Raw genomic sequence first — 23,378 nt, forward strand, 5'->3', positions numbered from 1 at the left:
AAGTTATTTTTATTAAAAATTGTCTTCTATAATGTTGCTTAGTTTTGTAATTATTTTCAATTTTCAGCTCTAGAAAGAGGTAATGGAAAAATCAAAGGCAGTTATTCCTCTTTTCTTAACCTTCCACCCACATGACTAACTCCAGATGGAATCTTGCTGTGGAGAGTACTTTTTTTCTTCATGTAAATGATCTATGGGGCAGTTACCGGTTTCTGTTGCTCAAAGCACATGTGGAGGAATCCCAAGGGCAATTGAACACCCATATGCTACAGAGGGAGAAACTGGTAGCTTGGAGAGAGGGACACGGACACGGACACGGACACACACACACACACACACACACACACACACACACCCCCATTTGCTGATTCATTACACACACACACACACACACACACACACACACACACACACCCATTTGCTGATTCATTCCCCAAATGCCAAGGCGAGCTGGAGCTGTCTGAAGTAAGAAGCCTAGAACTCCATCTAGTCTCACATGTGAGTGACAGGAACCCAACCACTTGAGCCGTCACCTGCTCTCTCCCAGGGTGCTGATTTGGGGGCAAGCAGAATTAGCAATTGAGCCAGAATTCAAACACAGACACTTAAATATGGGCCACAGACATCCAAAGCAGCATCATAACATTCTAGTAAATACCTGACACACATATAACCTTTCTAAAGGTTTCTTGCATATAAAGTTTAAAATCCAAGTCTCAAAATTAGCAACCTGGTTGTTCTTGTTTTTCCTCTAGCATCTGTATAATGACAGGAGAGAAAGTAACACTTATATTAAAGTTCTTATTACCCCAGTAGTTACAGCTTAAAGTTTGTTGTTGTATTATGCATTTGAAACATATTCTATTGGTCAATTTAATAAGCCTTATTTTCAAATGTATATTTACACATGTATATGTGTGTGTACATATATATAAATATATATACATATATATATTTCCAAAGTTAATTTGAGAAAAGTTTGTCTTAAGCTTTTAAATGATATAACAACATGATTCTAATCTCTTTGTACAATGTAAATTAAGGAAAATATGAATGGTGCTTTCTACTTGGAGAAAGAGCCAAAAATACAATAAAGCATACTTTACAGCTTTTAGAGGGATGTCACGTTTGACGTCACCTGGCACAGGGACTTTTGCTTGCTATCTCTTTTTTTTATTTGATATTAGAGTTCCTCATAGAAACCAGCTGCCTGGTTAGCACTCTCCCTGTGTGAAAACTAACTAGCTCTCATATGCATCTTCATTTCCATATCCACTTCTTAGATACCCTTGGTTACTTACTTCTGCACCTGATGAATTAATACTTCCAAATTCTGACAATGAACGGTGTTAGATGTTTGAAACGTGGAGAAGTCTGAAATGTAGAAACCCACAATTTAACCCACTGATATTCTAACACTTTTGTATAAGCTTTACATGATTCTGTCTTTTTAAAAATAAAATCACAAAAAAGTGAAACCCCTATGCCACTGTTTTTTTTTCTTTTCTCTGTCTCAGTGCAGAAATAATCACACATACAACTTGGAGTTGATTATTCTCATTCATGTCTTTATGGGTTTATGCTCTACCCAGAATTCTTCTGCAAGTATTTAAAGTTAGATGCTCAAATGCAGTATGCAATATCATGCAAAATTCTTTCACCCATAACTTTGTGATTTAAACACATTTATATGAGCGGCACTGGTTTATTTTGCTACAACAAAAATATCCACCTTCTGAATATAGTCATGTATGGATCCATCCTCTTCTCGGTAAATATATAGGCTATTTCCATATGTTTACTATCAATAAGCTTCCCTCTGTGAGTGTCTGCATCATTTTCCCAGGGCACTTGCTCCTGAGTGTTTCTAGGATATATTTCTAGGAGAGAAGCTGAGTTGTAGAATATGTGTATGTTTGACATCCGTGCAAGCTGACAAGTTGCTCTCCAAAATGTTTCTTTTTTTTTCTTTCAGATGAAAAATGTAGCAGTTATTTCTCTACTTTGTGGTCTTTGGGGAGTGAGCCATCTATTGGAAAATATTCTCTCTGTCCTTCCATCTCTCCCTCCCTCTGACTGATTCTCTCTCTCTCCCTCCTCCTCCCCCATTTCTTTACCTTTCTCATTCTCCCCATCTTCCTCCCTTGCCCAGCACTCCATTACTCTACCTGTCAAGCAAATTTGGCACATCTAACATGTGCTAGGCTTCCTAATGTAGATAGAAATATTAGCAAAAAAAATGGCTTCTGTGTCAGTAAACTACATGCCAAGAACTTCACTTTTAATGTTATGAATACATTTTTATGCATAAACATCTCATAGAATTGTTGCTTAGCTATATATATTATATAACATATATTGTGTATATATATATACAGACAATATAATATATAAATATATAAATATTTAATTTACACAATATTATATATATCTATCCATAGTTCCTTGGGCCTGAGCCCTTCTCCAGCTGTTTGTTTGCTAATAGATGTAGTGATTCTATGAATAAAGCTAAATTAGTTTTCAAATGCAGATGACTACTTTCTTTGAATATACAGCAATGCTTATTATTCACAACAGTTATATTATCTAATGCCACCATGAATAATGAGCTTGCACTTGCTCCTGGAGAAAAACATGCATAGATTGGTGCAAACCCCTAAGCCATATTTCTGTCAACTAATTAGCACGTAACCTCAGCTTGTGTGTGTGTGTCTTTGTAAAGACACCATTGACCCACTACAATTACACTGAGCGGCAGCAGTGTTAAACCTCACAGCTTACAGCAGCCCATCTAACAGATGTGTTTTCTTGGAAAGACATAGTCCAGACTTCATCATCATAGGAACCCCAAAACTTTAGCACAGAAAAACAACAAACATGTGTTTTAAAGAGCATACTAGTGTTTAGATGGTGGAAGTAACAGTACTCTGCTAGGTGAGTACTGAAGAGGAGACAGTTCAGCTGGGAACACATGTGTCAGGCGAGTCAGACATTTTGTTCTATCTGTACCTGGAATAACCAGAAAAACACTGTTTTATTTTGAGGATCACAAATAAATGCTAAGGAGCAAGCCAATTCGCCAGTACAGAATCTTCACATAATGAAGATGAACTGTGTGTCTAAAACAGAGATATTGTACCTGTGCTATAGTCTTGTAATCAATTTCTCCACCGGAACTTATATCATTTACTGCTTGAATTGCTAATGCAGGTTAAATATCTACAGAAAAAGTACAGATTTCAAACGCTTCAAAATGTCCAAATCCGTGAGCACTGACTAAATGCCATAAATGGAAAAAGACCCCGTTTACCTCCTGTTGCAGTCAACACACATTCTAAAAGTATTGTATGGGATTACCTTCAGCACCTCTCCACTCTTTGTTGTTGTTGTTGAATACAATTTTTGACTTAATAAAATTCTAATCCTCCTCTGAGTATCAGACTTTGTTCTTGGTTAGTTACTCTCTATAAGTTTTCACTGCCCCTATAAAAATATATTACATTCAGACTAAATGTACAAGCATTCTATAGACATAAGTGAATTTTAATGTATTATTTAAAGATTTAATTTTTATTGGAAAGTCAGATATACAGAGAGGAGGAAAGATAGAGATGAAAATCTTTTGTCCAACAATTCACTGACCAAGTGGCCGCAACAGCTAGAACTGTGCCGATCCAAAGCCAGAAGCATGGATCCTCTTCCAGGTCTCCCCCATGGGTACAGGGTCCCAAGACTTTGGGCCATCTCAGCTGCTTTCCCAGGCCACAAGCAGGGAGCTGGATGGGTAGCAGGGCTGCCGGGATTAGAACTGGTGCCCATAAGAGATCCCGGTGCATGCAATGCAAGGACTTTAGCCACAAGCTTACCGTGCCAGGCCCTAATATTTAAACTTGGGTTTCATCCCAAGTCTGTACACTAAGAGAGACATGGGGGGAAAAAAAGCACAACCTGAGATCTGCGATCCTAAATATTTCTGGTCTAAAGTGTTAAAATAAAAGATACATTAATCTAACATACAGCAAAATTTGCTTAAGCCAAACCAGAAAATTAATTCCAGAAATCAAACCCTTGCAGGAAGCAGAAGCTTCCATTTGGAAGCCAGGTTTGCAGGATCCTTTTTCTCATTCCTGGCTCAGCTCGGCACTATATCAGACACACCTTATCCCTTTTTTGGCAAGGACATGACTATATTCAGCTCTGGACTTATATTCTATCACTGCCTATTCCAAAAAGAAATGAAGTTTCTCTAAGTCTGAAAACCTTCAATGACATGGTTGGTTGTGGCTGGAGTCCTATTCTACCAGCAGAGGCAGGATTCACTGAGGCAGGATTTAGAAGTATGAGTGATCTAGTTACAGCTTCCACAGGATGATGCGTTGTCGTCATCATAGGTCACGGCTGATCCTTCTCTAGCAGGTTTTGAACTCCTTACAATCAGAAACCTTGGAGTGGGGCATCTGCCTAATCATTGAGATATCAATTAAAGCAAATTTATTTCCTAGATCTTTTTCAGTAAATTGAGAAAACTATCATTTTTATTTGTTTATTTTTATTTTATTGTTATTCTAAGAGGTTTGAATAGATATCAGGCTTCACATTCCTAAGTCTCTGTTCTGAAAATACTGTTTGCACAAGCAACCCTCAGATGCATTGGTCTTTCTGTAGTAAAGTACAAGATGCCTTCATTGTCTACAAGACCACAATCCCACTCCTTGCTCGAGCCATTCTTTTGTAAAGATACAAGGAGGACGCAGTATTAATGGTGGGCACTATTCCTATTTGACAGGTATCCATGAAATATATTACACGTCAAATTTTTTTATTGCTTTGGTATTATCACTGCTTCTCACAGTAGATAAAATAATTCAATCTGGGTACATTTATACAGTACTATATACTTTTGCACCTTCCAAAGCACCTTCAGATAGCATCACATTGTTTTTATTGTCAAGGAGAAGCCAAGTTATTATTCCTGTTTTATCTGAGATAATATCGTAAGGCTACTCAGTGAATGTCACAAGGCAGAGGTGCCTAAATCCCTGTACAATGTGCATTTCAAGGACATTTTTTCTGTAACTGAAAATAGTATGCTTTAAAACATAGCTTTTATACTCCCTAGCAGTGGCCATTTTAAATTTTTAAATCTACTAAACGATTTTGTAAACATTTTTGCCATGAAGGAAGGCTAATTTTAATTTTCTTATCTTTTATTGAAATGTAATTCATATATCATGCAATTTATGCATTTAAAGTATATAATATCTTCATTAAAAAACAAAAGGAGCATTACAAAGTTTTTACTGAAACATGGTACGTGGAGTCATTGTGATGATAAAGCAACAGGATCTGAGCCAGAGGAGCTGATAAATTTTAAATATATGTACATCAGGTGGACATATTCATGCTTCATGGCAGAGATGTAGGAGCACTGTGGCCTTCTGCACCAGACACCCTTCCTGCCCGTCACGTCCCTCACCCACCATGCTCCTTGATTTCTTGGCTTTAAAACGACATGCTTTCAGTTCACTTTGCAGTCACAGGCTGAATACTCCATCAGATAAAAGAATCAACAAATAGACAAAAAAAAAATCACTGTCCTTCGAGGGTATAAAAAAGGTAAACAACAATCAAATCTCAAAATGCCTATTCACTCATACAGAACATTCCTTTGTACTCTGTATTAGTTACCACAAACCAGGAAAATCATATGGTATTTGTCTTTTTGGAACTTTGCTACTTCACTAAACATAATGGCTTCCAGTTGCATCCATTTTGCTGGAAAAGACAGGATTGAATTCTTTATTTATGGCTGAGTAGTGTTCCACAGTGCTTAAATATGACATTTTATTTGTCCAGTCATCAGTTGGTGGGTACCTGGGTTGACTCCATATCTTAGGTATTGTTAGTTGAGCTGCTGTAAAAATGGTGTAGAGATCATCCTCTCATCTTCAGTTATTATTTTACTAATTAGGCCTTCTAATCCATTCTCTCTTTCCACACTTAGAGGAACTCCTAAGAGTCACGTGTTAGGTCACTTGATATCTCATAATATCCCATGAATTGCACACTCTATTTTTGGGTTTTCTCATTTCTTCCTCCTCCTCCTTTTCCTACTTATTCTTCTTCATTTTTTTTTTCTGTGATATTTCCAAATATTCATCTTCTTGTCAGACCTTCTGCTTCACAATTTTTGGGGTTTTTTTTGTATTTGTAGATTTATTTGGCATATTCTTCATTTCTAATATTTTAGATTTATTTCTCTTCAATATTACAATCTCATGGGGAAACTTTTCAACCATGCCATATGGATTTTTTCGTAATTCATGCATTTATTTCTCATTTTTGAGTAATTTAATGATCATTTTTGAAAATTGATTTTGAGGTTTTTCATCAGTTTCTTCATCTTTGCATTTTAACAAATGCAAAGCTGGTGGGATGGTAGGAGCTGCTCTGCTGGTATGATCTCTGCCTTACCTCCCCTTTCCTTAGGGGATCAGTGCAGGGAGAGATCGCAGTGGGAACACTCCCACATACCTGCCAGTCCTGCCTGTATGATCTATGTGGTTCTCCATGTGAGCACAGAATCTTCTGCAATGATGCAACCTAGGCCTTCAGTGGACTCAGCTGTGAAGCCAGGCACATACACAGGGATCACAGATGCAGAATCCCAGCTACGCTCCATGCCTTATCATGCTGTCACAGAATTCCCAGTGTTTCAGGGAGCAGGAGAGCCACTGTCAGCCCCGCAGGGCATCCCTAGAGCCAGCTGCTGTTGATGCTGCACATAAGATGTTGCTTCCTCTATATTATTTACCTTCTGCTTTCCCAGGCCACAAGCAGGAAGCTGGATGGGAAGTGGAGCTGCCGGGATTAGAACCGGCGCCCATATGGGATCCTGGAGCATTCAAGGCAAGGACTTTAGCTGCTAGGCCATGCTGCTGGGCCCACATTAGATTGCATTGGTTCCCTTATTTATTCTTGATGAAATAACAGGATCCCACTTACTACTTGGCCAAGAGCAGATACCTATTGCTGCACCATCTGTCACAATAACTGAAATCGGGACTTTTAGTTTGAAGTCTTTGGAGCAGTGTGTCCCAAAATGTGATCCAAGTAAAAGTGGTCCCATGGGATGCTCCACGAATAAAAAGTCACATATTGCTCCACAGGGATTCATAATTTATTCTGTCAGAATAAGAACTCTGAGAAGTCTTAAACTAAGTAAATCTGTTGTTGCATTAGGTTTTAACTAACAGTGCCAGTGACTTAAATATGAAAGCCTTCCTATTGCTTCATAATGGGATTGGCATCCAGGAAAATAGAATTATACACCACGAAATAGTACTTTATGGCCTTTTTGGAGCAATGTTCTTTAACTTAAATAAAACTTGAGCATTACATGGACGTAAAACCAACTCCAGAGTCAGATTGTATTTTACTGTTTGAATCCTGTTATATCCTCTTTATTAGATATTTAAAGTGCAATGATAAACCATGTAGTTGTTCTCAACACAGCAAACATTTAGGGGAAAAGTTCTTGGTAATGTTTAGCATTAGTTAGTTCCCTGATACAGAAGTTACTAAGTTTTCAGGGTGAATAGGTAGACCCTGCAGGCAACTTAAGTATCTTCATTATTTTACTTGTCCAAAGTGACAAAGGGAAATATTTTTAAAATAAGGAAACAAATGTGACCATACGAATATTTTAATTTGTGGCATAATGTTATTTGTCTACAGCGCTTGTAGAATTCTGTGCAACTAATGAGTGGATTTCTTACGAAAGACTTGCATGTAAAGCATAAAGTTCTTGTTAAAACTGGGGAGAGAATGGTGGGCCTGAGAGGAAGTTTTCTTTTATTTGGACTAACTTGTCCCACAAGAGGATTAGGAGGATTATATTTTAGCATCATGTAAAGCCATTAGCCTGGACCCCAAAGCATATGTTACAAGTCTACATGCATTTGAAATTACAGGTATTAGGCCCACTCCCTGCATTCATCAGGGTGGATCCTCAGAACACCTGAATTGTTGCTGCTTCACCATTCCTCCACCATTATCAGGGAGAACTGAGAGCATTGTGGCTGGGCTGAAGGTTTCATATGAGCAAGTCCATGTTCAGCCATTTATATTCTAAACATTCACTGCAGTGTTACTAGAAATAAAGCTCATACTTTCCAGATATAGAATTCCCACATCCATGTTAAAGTTGGTTATGAATGTAGGTTGGGTAAGAGGGTCAGTGGTGAAGTTGACAGCAGTTCTGTCCTCTAAGTTCCTCGCGGTACTTTGCTTGTCCTACTGTGTGATGTGCTGCAAGCCAGGGATGAGGCTTGAGCAGTCCTGAAGGAAGCACTACAGAATGGCACACTTGGGTCTCACCCTGCGTTTCCTGGTAGTCTATTCATTCCAGCCCTTGAAATTCACTCCACATGGGAAATGTGCTGGTCCTGATTCTTTTTCAATAATTTGTTTTCTTTAACTGATTTTGGAGATGGTATTCTGTGTTCTGGGAAATTGGACAAGTAAAATATAGTTGCTCAACTAGAATGACTTCTTGGTTCACATACTATTTTTAATACATAGTAATATTGATTGCAGACTCACAAGCAACAGTAACAGACTAAATGTTCAAAAGCAAACTCATGCTACATTTGTCTCCTCTAAAAAGGCAAATGTTCCATTTCTGATACTTATCTCTGCTTGGTAGACACTAAGATTTGTTTAGTAAGCACAATAAAGGAATTTTATATCCAGCTTCCTTGAGTTGGTCTGTGAGGACAATTTCCTACGAGCTCCGGTCATTGGTGTCTTTTATGAAAGTCAGATCAAGGTATACAGTATATCTTGAAAATGACATACTTCAAATTCCACCAGAGTCTCCTACAGAAAGGAAGCAGACTGTATCTGGGCCACAAGGACTATTTATGCCAGGATAGAGGCAGGCCTAGGATCCCTGGCTCACATTTGATTTCCTTGAACTTGTCTATTCCAATCAGGCACACTAATAGATTTGGGGATGCAGGAATAGGAGAAGGATGGTGAGAATACTCCCCAAATGGGAGCCAATCCATGAACTATCTTACATTAGAAACCACTCAAGAGATAAGAACCCAAGGATAACTGTCATGGTTGATTTTACATTGACTGCTTCATGGAATCCTCAGAAATTTGGTTACATTTTGTGCTGGATATGTCTGGGAGTTAATTTCTTGAAGGGAGTAACATTTGAATCATGAGACAGAATAATGAAGATAGTCCTCACCAGTGTTACAGACCTGAACAGAACAAAGGACTGAATAATGAAGAATTTGTTGTCTCTCTTCCAGGTGGAGCATCAGTCTCCTGCTTTGGGACTCAAGACTCAGACTAGAGCTTACCCCCTCCTTGGTCCTGCTAGTTCTCCGGTCTTCAGACTCTGATTAGAACTGGGTCACTGGATTTCCTGGACTTCCAAGTTGCCAACTGAGTCAGGTAAGCCAATTTTTTTATCATCTATCTTCCCATCAAGAGACATGATTTGCATTTTATGGTCTAAATTATTGGGAGTGGTATCATCAGATGTAAATGTTACTTGAAGTTTGATGACAGAAAGTGCCCTATTCTGATTATCTTTCATTCTCAGTCATAATCTAACCAAGGCATCGTGAAATTCATGCAGAGAGAGGATTTGTAACTGTCCTACTTGTCAATATTAGCATCTTAGAGTTAATTCCCCTAGTTCTTGCCCAAAATCCATAGAAGTTGAGGAGAACCTGAGTCCTGAATTCTTCTCTTTATTGGTTGATTAATCCTCTTAAGGATTTTGAAAGCAAAAAAAACTGGCCTTCAGTTTAAAGCTTGTCTTTTTCTTAAATTTGAATTGAATAATGATTAAATGTGCCAAATATTGTAAGTCCTAAAGAAATTCAGCTTTATATAAACCTATATTGTTATACTTTCCTAAAAGATATATATATATATATATATATATATAACACCATGAAATCTTCAAACTTCAAAATAAACCTGTCCTTCTTTAGAAATATCTGTACAGCAAAACAAGGGACCAAAAATGTTTCTTCAAACAAAACTTATTTCACCCTCTCTCCTCAAACTTTAATAGAGTGCAGGATCAAAAGCAAAAATCAAAGGTCCTTAGAGTGGCATCATTAGCAATTCATGTTGTTACCTAGCAATGTGGTGTTACCAGAAATCTTCGATATTATGTGGTGGAGGGACTTGATTTTGATTTTGCATCTGTATGAATTTCAATAAAGTATCAGTGCCAAGAGAGGTAATACACAGTTAAGATTTCATAGGTAAATGGAGCTTCTTGCAATATATTTTCCAGCTAAGAACCACTCTTGCAACTCTGCTTTCCCTCCTAGTGTATGGAGGGTCTTATAGTGGGAAAAAAAACATGTAAAGGAAACAGATTGGTTGAAGGATTGGGAATAACAGTCAAGCTTTCCATTCTCCATTAGGAGAAAAGTAGCTGTAATTAAGCGAACTGGGTATTGGATGTGACCTCAAAGTCTGTATCTTTGGGACTGGTAACCTTGTGATGATCACTCAATTTCCCTGGCATTATTTCATCACCTATCAAAACTGATCATATTGACAAAAGAGTAGACACGTAGATCAGTATAATTAGACAGGTCAGAATTAGGTGTACACAAATACAACTACCCAGCAAATAGTTTTGCCAAGGAAGCAAAAACAGCCCAATAAAGAGAGCAAGAAAGCATACTCTGTCTTTTCAGCTTTTTTGTGATGCTGCTACCATTGAGAATCATCATGATACCAAATTTATACCATACACAAAAATTATTTCAGAATGGTTTATGTATCTAAGTCCATATACCTAAATGAAATAAAATGTTGTAAGACACAACATAGGAGAAACTTTGAGCGATGAATTTTTAGATGTAATACTTTAGATATCAGTACTGTGATCCATGAAAAAATATGAATAATAAACACTTTTTAGTACCTCACTCATCTCATGGCAATTTAAGAACAAAGGAGTCCCAAAGACTTTTCAATTTACAACATATCTGATTCTGTATCTACACAAATAATATCAAATAAATTAAGTATGAGTCACAATTTCTGAAAAAGACACAAATGAAAATCACTAGTACTTTAGAGCTAGACACATAGAAAATTGTTCCAAAATATTTTACCCCTGAATTCCAAATTCTTAGGTGAAATTTAAGATGAATGCTAAAAATTATAAAGTCAGCAGTATCTGTTACTATTTTTTCTCTTTTGTTACAGACACACACACACAGAGTGACTGAGTGATAGAAGTTTTTTGTCTGCTGCTTCACTCTCCAGATAGCCAGGGTTGGACCAGACTGAAATCAGAACCAGAGCTTTTTCCAGGTCTCCCATGTGGATAGCAAGGTCGAAAAACCTTGGCCATTTTCCACCATTTCCCCAAGCTATTAGCAGAAAACTATATCAGAAATAGAGCAGCCAGCACATGAACCAATGTCCAAACTAGATGTTGGCATCACAAGAGGCAGCTTTACCAGCTGCAGGTCGTTTCTGGACACTGGTTTCATGCACAATGGCGTATAGGGGGTAAATCTACCAGCCCTGAGCACCTGCATTGATCTACATAGAGCCAGAAAGACTGAGTTTTTACTAGTATATGTCTAAAATTTCTTCTTATAAAAAATGACTTTGTCAAAGCGTTCAAGTGAGAGACCAGGAGACAGAGAAAAAGAAGGTCTCAAAGAAATGAAAAAATGGACGCCAACATGGAAACTAAAACATCCATCCAGAGGATGACATTGTGGCAGATAGGGTTAAGCTGCCACCTTCAAGGCCAGCATCCCATACTGCAACACAGGTTCTTGCTGCTCTGTTCCTGATCCAACCCTTGGCTAACATTACCTGGGAAAGTAGCAGGTGATAGCCCAAGTGCCTGGTCCACCGCATGCACGTAGGAGAGCCAGCTGGAGTTCTAGGCCCTAGGCTTTGGCTTGATCTGGTCCTGATCATCGTAGTCAGTTAAGCAGTAAACCAACAGAGAGAAGATTAATATTCAGTGTGTGTGTGTGTGTGTGCCTGCATCTCAAAATTAAACCTTTTATAAAATATATATCAAAGTCTAAGATTATAAAGTAAATTTGAACTGATATTTCAAAACTCAAAGGTTAAAATAGAGGAAGAAAAAGAAATTGAGGGAATGGAAAGACAGTTATCTTAGAAATGTATTTATAAAATACATGAAATCTATTCTCTTCACATCAATGAAAATTAATTAAAACGATGAAATAGTGTTGACAGAGATATTTCTCTCTGGCAACGGCCCACATAAATCTAACAATTTTAAAAATGAGCAATCCACTCAGATGTTCAGAAAAAAAATAAGCCATTAGAACATAGACGGTATCTTCTAAGGCTTTATGAATGTGAATAGAGGTGTTTTAGGAAATGCTTTTGGAGAGAACTGGTGATCCCAGAGGTGAGCCATAGAAAGGGGGGATAAAGCCAGTGATTAAGCAGAGTTACTGGGTGGAGCTCACAGCAAAAAAAAAAAAAAATTAACTTGAACAATGACACAAGGTCTGTGAACAGTGCCTGGGCTATCATGGAGGAGTCCTTTGGGTAAATAAGGGAAGAAGGGAAGAGGACATGAAAAGGGAAGAATTAAATTGATTGTGGCACGGGTGTGTTTGCTGCCAGCATGCTCCATCCCGAGCAACTGAATGAAACTTTACTCATTTTCAATCCCTTTGTCCGCAAGTGATCTCCAATGCCCTTGTCTGCCTAGGGCTCATTACACCAAGGATCTTTCCTAACAAAGACTTCAGAATTACTTTTCATCCAGCAGCTGTGACAAAAAAAAAGCTGCCCTTGTCCCCAGATGTAACTGGGGAAAAGGAACCACTTTAGTATCTCATGTTTGCAGCTGGTGCCAATGCAGGCTGGAATCAACACAAAGGTCACACACCTTCTAATCTTTTATTCCAAATTGATCCCCACAGATCTGAAGTCACCACTTTTGTTCTTGGGAGCAGGCGGGGGAAGGGGGGGAACGTAAGTCTTACAGCAGGACAAAAACAGATCTTTGCTTTCAAACTCTAGCCTCTAAATGTAGATTCTGGGTAAATATGTTCTTTTCTTTCACCAGTAATTCCTCCCAATCATGACAGTGGCCAGGAGAGATGACTGTAGGAAGCGGATATGCCTCCAAAATAGTCAGCCTGTTGCCCTGTGTCTGGAGTACAGTGTTCTTTTTAACTTGGCTATCATCACACCGTAGGAGTGTCCTCCAGATGCTAGTGTCATAGCCTATGAGGTGTAGCTTGCTTTTGCACCACACATTTCTGTGTAATTGCACATAGTGCTTTATTTATAGAATTGGAAAAAAGTACTTAAATCTAATTACATAGTTGGAAACTGCATATCTCTAAACAGATGTTGAATAATTAAAAAGAAATCCACTGCATATCCATAGAAACTCTCTAAAATTTGCAACCTTATTTCAGCATCCTCTAAGCAGTTTCTTCAATTAAATTGCTACCCTATACCAAACATAACCTCTAATGCACATGCGCATTTAATATTTCTTAATGGGAAATTAAAAACAGTCTATGTTCTCTTATTTTCTTTATGGTCACAGTAATGCAATTGGCAGCAATATGTTACAATTTCCTTTTCCAAAAGATGGTTTTTGTGAGGAAAATCCCTTGCGGAGAACAGTCCTAAGGTATTTAGATATAGAAAAGGTATCCATGTAGGTAAGGAGAGGCCAGTGTTGTGGTTTCACAGGTTAAACTACCTGCTATAATGCCAGCAGTCCATATGAGCACTGGTTTCATTCCAGCTTTCTATCCAGTTCCTTGCTAATGTTCCTGGGAAAATGAGAATGATTCAAGCCCATGTAAGTGGACCCAGAAGAATATCTGGGCTCGGGCTTTAGTCTGGCCAGCTATGGCCATTTTTGCTATTTAGGGAGTGAACTAGTGGATGGGAGATGTCTCTCCTCTCTGTAACGTTCATTTCAAAAAAATAGAACATTTTTACATATATGTGTGTATGTATACACACATGCATATATATGTATACACACATGTGTAAAGGAAGATTGTTAGTGACTTTAGCTGATTAATAATCGATGATATCAAACAACTCATATTGTATATTATAAAGAACCAGAATCAGAAAGTCTGTTGCACTTGGAAATTCCTGTCAATATCCATTCACTTTAACAGCAGACAGGATAGCATGAGTAATGGAAATCTACCAGGAGTGCTATTTCATCTCTTAGCTACTCCTCTCTGAGCCATCACAAAAGCAAATAAGCACTAAACTAAGTATTTATCGATATAGAATGTTCATAGCTATTTTTCTTTTGGTAATGGAATGTTGCTTTCTAGATGCTAACAAGCCATGTAAATCTCATAATTTTTTATGAGAGTATCCTGCACTAAGGAAGCCTCTTGTTCCAATTTATGGTTAAAAAGAAAGTCATTCTTGGAACTCTTGGGCTTTGCTTAACAAGGCTAGTCTATTTGAAATCTTGCATTAAAATTTTTAATATTGTATTCATGTACTTTCAGTCTTTAATATATCTATAATAATTGAAGGCATTTCCAGTTATAAAAATATATGTATTATTTATACTAGCATTGAATTTGCTGTGCAAACCATAATTTATTAACTAAACTCAATTTCTTCTTTCTAATGGCAATTATAGTCACCTTCAGAGTCCATGAGGAATTGATTCCAGGATTCCCTGCAGATACCAGTCTAAGGATGCTCAAAGTCCTTCACACAAAATAGCATCATATTTACATGTAACCTATCCAAATTCCCCTGGATCCTTTAAATTATCTGTGGATTACTTATTCTGTCTAATGCAATGGAAATTCTATGCCGATAGTTATGGCACTGTATCATGTAGGGAGTAATAACAAGAAAAGACCCACATGTTCAGTACAAATATCAAATTTTGAAAGTGTTTACGATTCCCATTTGGTTGAGTTTGCAGATACAGAAGCAGTGGGCCCAGGCAGTCAGATGGATGTTTTTAAATTGCCAACATTATTTTTGGAAGCTCTTCTCTTACGTTTGCATTTCTCTTTTTTCTCATTCTCATATTCTCAAAAGCTTCAGTGGAAGTTTAGTGATTTTATTCCCAATAAATATGAATGTGAATCTATCCCATTAGCCCTCACTCCCCACATTCTGTCATATGCTTCAGTTTGAGTCATCATTTTCTTTGGGTTGGGTGCTTTCTTCCCCTCCCCTCTGCCTACCTCCTTCTCAGAACAGACTGGGAGAAGTCATTGTCACGGGAGACTAAAGAGTCAGTTGCCACATTATCTTTTCAGACAAAGAAGCAGGAAATGAAGAAGAGCTTTACTCCATAGCTTCAGCCTATTATTCTCAACATAATACTTCATTTATCCCGGGGAATGATGGATAAGATAAATCTCCATGGAGTTCTGTGACTTCTATAACCTTAAGTACTCACATGTCTAGCAGAAGATCCCACAGTTTGTGGCTTTTCACCTTATCTCTTAGTGTGTACCTCCTGTTACACTTCCTCTATTCTTGATATAAGGGACTTCTTTTATTTTTTAAAGTCCTTCATTATTAAGATTTATTTTATGTATTTGAAAGGCAGAGTTTCAGAGGGAAAGACACATAGAGATCTTCCATCTGCTGGTTCACTCCACAAAAAGTCAAAGCAGCCAGGACTGGGCCAGGTTGAAAACAGGAGCATGCTCAGGGTCTCCCCGTAGGATGCAAAGGCCCAAGCACTTGGGCCAACTTCTGGTGCTTTCCTAGGCACGTTAGCACGGAGCTGGATGAGAAGCAGAGAGGCTAAACACATAAGCCAGCACTCACACAGGATGCTTGGCACTTTATGAAGTGGCTTAACATGTTTTATCACAGTGCGAGCCCCATTCTTTGATTTTTCTATGTCCTGTTTCTTCCATTTTTATTTTTCTAAATGAAACCTTCTGATGACTATTCATTTAAATAGGTGAGCAGCTTTATTTTTTTATTTGAAAGGCAGAGAGACAGGTAGACAAAGATTTACTATCTACTGATCCACTCCCCAAATGACCACAACAAGCCAGGCCAAAGTCAGGAGTGCAGGAGTTAATCCAGGTCTCTGATATGGCTGGCAGGGACCTAATCACTTGAGCTTCCCAGGGTGTGCTGTGGTGTGGGCATCTCAAGCAGTATCTTAACTGCTGCATTGAACATCGGCATCAAGAGGTCATTTGTTACAGTGGATTGACTGTGCAGCCATGCCACCATCTCCACATAGGGAAGTGGAATTAGCAATAAATGGTTGAGGTTAAGGTCACATGGCACATGTCAGGTGTTCACCAACATTTTCCCCTCACCATCCAGGTATTTTCAATGCATTTCTCAGCTGACTGGATTTGCATGCACCTTGACAGAAATGTTCTTCAAACATTTATTAGGCATTTCCTCTTTCCTGAGCACCCTTAACAATAAGGCCAGGGAAAGGATTCACAGGACAGAAACAGTGATCATCACCATCTTTTTTTTTTTAAAGATTTATTTTTATTATTTTTTTATTGGAAAGGCGGATATACAGGGAGGAGAGACAGAGGAAGATCTTCCGTCTGATGATTCACTCCCCAAGTGAGCGCAACAGCCGATGCTATGCTGGTCCGAAGCCAGGAGACTCTTCTGGGTTTCCCACGTGGATGCAGGGTCCCAAAGCCTTCACCTGCATGGCTTGTATAGTGAGAATAGTTAAGATGGACAAGAAGCTAAAAAATCAAAGTTGAAGAATTTCAAAGTGTTATAACAACAAACTTTAATTTCACCCTTTGGGGACAGGGCATGCTATTCAAAGAAACATTATAATCTGTGCTTTGTGATTTGAATTCAAGGATAAGGCATATAGATGAAGGATGAACCCTATGGCAGGGAGAAAAGTTAGAGAATGCATAGTATAGACTACTGGAAATGTAAAAAAGTTAATTGGGGTCATGATAATAAAGATGAAACAGATGAATAAAAGTGGCCAATTCAACAGGAAAAAAAAACTCTCTTAAACATCTGTGCTAATTAGTATCTAATTTTTGGAGCTTTTTCTGAGGAAGATATGGAGGTCAGGTAGGATTGAGAATCTGAAAGCAGTGGCTGGATCTAGAGGTTCCACAGGTTCAAGACCTCATGCTGCTGCAAATGATGTTAATCCAGTCCATGTCCTCTGATTCCTCAGACAGGATGGAGACAGGCTAGAGAAGCTGGGAGGAGGTTGCATTTGCATAGACATTTCATGTGGAAGTCAAAGTGAGCAAGCCTAGAGCATCCAACCCTGAACTAGAGTTCTTCGAGTCATTTCTCAGAAGCTTTAGGCTAGATTCCATGAACAGAAGGTACACAGTACATAACCTGCTCAATTTTAAAATTCCAAGTAGAAATAAAACAGTTCCCCAGCCACAAGGCAGAGTCCATGAAGCCTCCACAACTCCCAGTTACTCTGTGTGTGTACAATGCCCCAAGCAGTTAATGCAGTAAGATCAGAGCAAAAAGCAGTGTGGGACTCCATGGAGATTTCCCTGAGCCAGGAAAATATGGGATCAGCTTCCGTTAACATAAATATGCCTCTGTTACTATTCATTTGAGGAAGGAGCCAACTGGTTGTTCTGTGATCACTTGAAGTCTCTTGGGAAGAGTTGGCCAAGAGGGCCTCAACATTCCCTTCCCCTTGGCTTAACCCAGTCAGTTTCTTTCTTGCTGAGGATAACTGACCACCCTTTCCTTGTACTGTTTATATTAGGAAAATTGCCACTGCCCAGAATGATTATCTCTGCCTCTCTGGGATATAAATCTGCTCCCAGTCTCACAACCCACGGATTGTCTTTCTCAGCCATCAAGAATTCAGGCCTATGAAATATAACCATTAAGGAAAATAATTCTCAGACAAGAGCCTGCACCTGACATTGACAAACCCAAATTAGCAAACACAGATGGCCTAACTATACACACCAAGCCCCCTCCCATTATATTCCAAGGTTTAATTTATATTAGCTTCCAGCAGTATTTATCCACACTCCTGCCTTTGTTTTAGAGGAGTTTTTCCCTCTCCCTCCTTGGGAATAACTTTGACCCATGTAGGCAATAGTCTTTGATACAAAGTCTTCATTACCATTTAAATTACTGCAATTATTTTAAAAAACAAGGATGCCAAACTTATAAATCCATTTCAAATTAATTCTGCATTAAGTCAGAAATTAATTGGTTGGATACATTTCACTATATTATTGTCAAAATGCAAACAATCTTATAAAATACCATGAATGAGCCACAAGAAACACTATGCATTGTAGGTGACAGTGACATGTGAAGGAAGGGTCATTTTAATAATGTGCCACCTGGTGCAGGTTTGTAGCCTACAAGAGGTCAAGGGCACAGCAGCACGAGTTTGTGTGTGTGTGTGTAGTGAGCATGTAATTTAAAATTGTTCTGCAAATAGCTTACTGATAAAAAAAAATACTTGTTATTTTCTAATATCACTTTAAGTGAATTCCTCAAGAGCTGTGATTCAGTAGATCTGACTCCTAAGTCTTGTGACAATGAAATAAGTGAGATAAAAGCTTGGTTAAAAACTTAGATAATAAGTTTCTTGGCTACCAAAGTGATCTCAGAGGATCTGGAATTCTGGTGTTTAGCACACACATGATCCACTTCCATTACATCAACTATACCTTGTAACATAGAAGTTTGTTAGACATGAGAATGAACATATGCAGTTTAGCCCTAAATGTGTATGACTGCATATTTTATGTGAGCTCAATATAGGCCAGGACAGTGATTTTTATTTTATCATAGAATTATCCTCCATCTCCTGATTCGATTACCTATATTTTTTTCCACTGAAGTTTGCAGTTCATTAGGGTTTCATTTTCCTGACTTAACTACTGTGCAATTAAAAACACTCACATTACATACGAGTACATGGGTCCTCACACAATCAGAGCTCTTCAGTCTGTGCTCTATTGCTGATCCCTGTTGCTCTGCTGTGAAACAGAATCCCACATGCTTTCCTTCATTAACTTGTGTGCCATTATCTTCTATTTGATTTACCGTTGTAAACGGCACGCTAATTAATGTTTCCTAAAGAAAAAGTTATGCAACACAAACTTGAATCACAAACTTGATCACTCTTTTCATTATTTCACCTTTAACAAAAGGCTGTAGCATTTACTAATACTATGTGACCTGCCTTTGTAAGAACACTAACCATTTACAGCACTAACTTGCCTTGAGAGGGGAACGGAATCCCCTCTCACATTAAAGTACTCAGAAGCAATTAGCAGTGCTATAAACAGTTTAATTTTGGTAAGTAAACTAAGATCATAAAGAAAAATGAGAATTATGTTCAAACTGACTCAATTCATGTCTCAAGTAGGTTTGTGTTCATTCACAAGTAATTTTTGTTGGATGAATTGCTTCGTTTTAAGATTATTTTTAAACACATAGACTGAAATTTCTTTAAAAAGCATGGAGAATATAAAAAAAATTCACATTCTCAAAGATCTTCATGGGCTGAGAAAGAGAAGTCATGATTCAGATGAGTTTTGTTTTTAGGCTAATCACAAAACAAACTTAATTTAGTTGGCACCAACTTGCTTCTTTTTTTATTCTCATTGAAAATATTGAAACATTTTAACTTGTGTGCCAATTTTACATAGTGCATATTTTTTGCATTTCCAAATCTAGGGATTTACAAAGTATCACTCCTATTATTTGAAAGACAGCAAAGCCCAAACACTGCTTGTCAAATTACTGCCTGTGCTTCAATAGCGAGGTGCCATCTGTCCTTACATAGCACCCTAACCAAACCTTATCCATTGACCCCAAACTGAGTCCTATGTGAATACTTAACCCACTCTACTGTGTATTATAACTAACACAGTTAGTTTGTCTTTTTAAAAACTTTATGTGAGACATATTTATATCTATTGAAGAAATTTCATATTTCATGATATATGTATGAACATAACTATACTTTCCATACTTCCCTCTCTATTTTTTTCAACCTAATTTTTATGTCATGTTTTTATTTAACTTTGCAATCACAGGTTTAGCACTCTATTAGGTTAAAGATATCAATACATAGCAAGTAGGAAAAAATTAAAACCTTACTATTCTTTAGGAGCATAAACAAAAGCTATAAGCAGTATGAAATCCCAGGGTGTCAATACCACTCATATAGATTATACTTTCGTATTCTCTGTATTTAGTTTATCATAGATCAGGTAAGACATACATTTTCTTTTTACAATTGGCTTCTTTGACTAAGCAAAATGGTTTCCAACCAAATCCATTTAGTTACAAGAGACAAAATTCGTTCTTTTTATGGCTGAGTAACGTTTTATAGCAGTAATATACCACAGTCCCTTTACCAAGTTATCGTGTGATGGGCATTTGAGTTGATTTGTTATCTTAGCCATTGTAAATTGGGTTGTTACAAACATGGGGGCACAGATAACTTCCTCATCTGCTCATTTCACTTCAGCATATAAATTCCCATCATTAGGATGGCTGGGTCATATGGTAGATCTTTTTCCAGTTATCTGAAGAGTATCTATACTGTCTTCCACAATAGCTGTACCAGTTACATTCCCACCAAGACTGAGTTTGGCTTCTTTTTTCCTACATCCTCGTCAGTTTTGTTTTGTTTTGATTTTGATTTTCAGATGATAGCTGCACTAACCGAGGTGAATTAGTGCATTTGTGATTTTTTTTTTTTTTGTATTTCCCTGATGGCTAGTGAAGCTGAGCATTTTTTTTATGCCTATTGGCCATTTTCAATTTTAACCTTCGAAAAAATGCCAGTTCATGTCCTTTGTCCATTTCTTAACTGGATTGTTCATTTTGTTTGGTTTCTTGAGCTTTTATAGATCCTGGCTATTAATCCTCTATCAGTTGCATAGTTTGCACACATTTTCTCCCATTCTGTTGGCTGCATCTTCAATTTGTTGATGGTTTCCTTTTGGTGTAGAAACTTCCTAGCTTGATGTAATCTGTTTATTTTTGCTTATTTGCCTGTACTTCTGGGGTCTTTTCTGAAAAGTCTTTGCTTATATCTGTTTCTTGCAGAGTTTTCCTATTCCTTTCTGGTAATTTCATGGTATCAGGGCATACATTTAGATCCTTGATGCATTTAAAGTTGGTTTCATAGAAGATGTAAGGTTGAGATCTCCCTTCATACTTCTGCACATGTAGATCCAGTTCTCCCAGAACAAGCTGTAAGAGAGACTGTCCCCTCTCCATGGATTGATTTGGGTTTACTTGTAACAAATTATTTAGCTGTAGCTGTGTAGGTTCATTCCTGGGATTTCTATTCTGTTCTATTCATCTTCATGTCTGTTTTTGTGCCAGTGCTGTGTTGCCCTGTGGTACATCTTGAAGTCTGGGATTATGATGCTTCCAGTTTTGTTTTTCTTGTTTGAGGTTGCTTTAGCTATTTAGACTCCTTGCATTCCTATCTCTACTTTAGCATCATTTTTTTTCCTACATATGAGAATTCCACGGGCAGTTTCTGGAATCACATTGAATCAGTAAATTGCTTCTGGTAGTATGGACATTTTGATGTTATTAATTCTATCAACCCGTAGACATAAAGACACCAAAATGTAGAAACTTCTATTTCTTTAATATTTTATAATTTTCATGATAGATTCCTCACATACTTGGTTAAATTTTTTCCAGAGTATTTAAATTTTTTGCAGCTAGTGTAAGATTGATCCTAAAAGTAGTTCCTCAGCCATGAAATTATATATATAAAGGCTAATGATTTTTCTGTATTGATTTTATATCATCAATCCTCACTAAATATTTACAAGTTGAAATAGTCTTATAGTGGAGACTTTTGGTTCTCTTACATAGAGAATCATGTCATTTGTAAACAGGAAGAGCTTAATTTCTTCATTTCCAATATGTATCCCTTTGATTTTTTTCCTTGCCTATTTGTTCTGGTTGGAACTTCCAGGACTATTTATTGAATAGCCATCATATGATTGGACATCTTTGTCTGGTTCTGAATTTTAGTGGAACTGGCTCCAACGTTTTCTCCATTGAATATGATCCTGGCCATTGGGTTTTACTTATTGCTATTCCTTCAATATCCAATTTACTTAATGTTTTTATCATGAAGGAATGTGCCAATAAAACACTTAAGCTTTTATATAATCCACACCAATTTGTGTATTAGTAGGTTTCTCTCAGAGTCTCCCTCAACTTTATGTGGCTTATTTTGCTTTTTCTGGATTACATTACTTGGAATGGAAATATCTGTGAATTAAAGAGTAAATGAAATATTGAGTAAAATATAGATATTTCAAGACACCACCATTATCCTGCCACCAAATCCTAGTATGTATGTGCATACACAAACAAATTGTAATAGAAAATGCTGATAGTTAATAGATGACTATTAGGGTGTTAAACAAAGTGAGGATAACATGTGTTGGAGTCAGTTTGAAGAGACAATAGCACGATTTTCATTGACATTGAGAAAAAAAACATTGAAAGACATGGTAGGCTCACATAACCAAGACAAATCATGATTACAGAACACCATTTCCTATGGGGAAAAATAGGTATGGAGAAGATAGAACCCTGCTGTCTACCTCTACTCTAGGTAACAATCACTGTAGATGTGCTTGTGTATACACACATACATATAGGTGATCAAACATTTGCATACAGCCCATCTATCAAACAATAATTAGGTTGTATCTTTTGATTTTTAAGTCACTGGATAAAAGGTGAAATTTTTATCTATTCTCTTTTCCTTCAACTAACTCTGGTTGTCTAACATAGCAGCTTGAAATCTTTGAGCAAAAGATGCTGGAGCACTTCAGGACATGTGAGCAAAAATGAAATGCTCTGATTTTTGCCATTCTCCCACTTATGTTGCAATGGCAACTGCAAAATTCTTATTGAATGGAATCTGCCTCTGACCTCTGCTGAATTGCTATTTGTAGCAGTGTTACCTGGTAAATCACAACTGCTATCCCTATGGCAACCACATATACCTGAAACATCACTGCCTCCGTTTCTGCCAGTAGAAAAAGCATAGTTGCAAGAGAAAATCATACATCTGGTTACTGACTCTTTCCTTCACATTATTATGCTCGTCTTTCATTTTGAGTTATGCATTTTCAATTAGGATTCCCCAAGATGAACTCAGGAGTTGCATGCACAAGCACGCCATTTCTTCAGCAAGTGCAAATGAAAATCAAATGTGAAAATTGTGTAGATGATTACTTCCTGGATAATAGCAGAACAATGCATGGCATATGCATGGCAACAGATAAGGAATGTTTGCTGTCCAAGCATAATTGCTGGAAATCCTAGGATGGAATATTTCC

The 23,378-nt window shown here is 37.6% G+C and overlaps 1 long non-coding RNA gene across 1 annotated transcript in view; it reads left to right on the forward strand.

Moving 5' to 3' along the window:
• LOC121163518 overlaps window positions 1-9,463 on the forward strand; it is a 187,735-nt gene extending 178,272 nt beyond the window's left edge. Inside the window, exon 3 of the long non-coding RNA XR_005884904.1 lies at window positions 9,327-9,463. This is a non-coding gene — a long non-coding RNA (uncharacterized LOC121163518). The remainder of the gene's footprint in view (window positions 1-9,326) is intronic.
• Window positions 9,464-23,378: the final 13,915 nt, after the last annotated feature.

This window comes from Ochotona curzoniae, unplaced genomic scaffold (assembly GCF_017591425.1).
Source record: "Ochotona curzoniae isolate NIBS_2020 unplaced genomic scaffold, NIBS_Ocur_1.0 contig_64, whole genome shotgun sequence".
NCBI lineage: Eukaryota > Metazoa > Chordata > Mammalia > Lagomorpha > Ochotonidae > Ochotona > Ochotona curzoniae.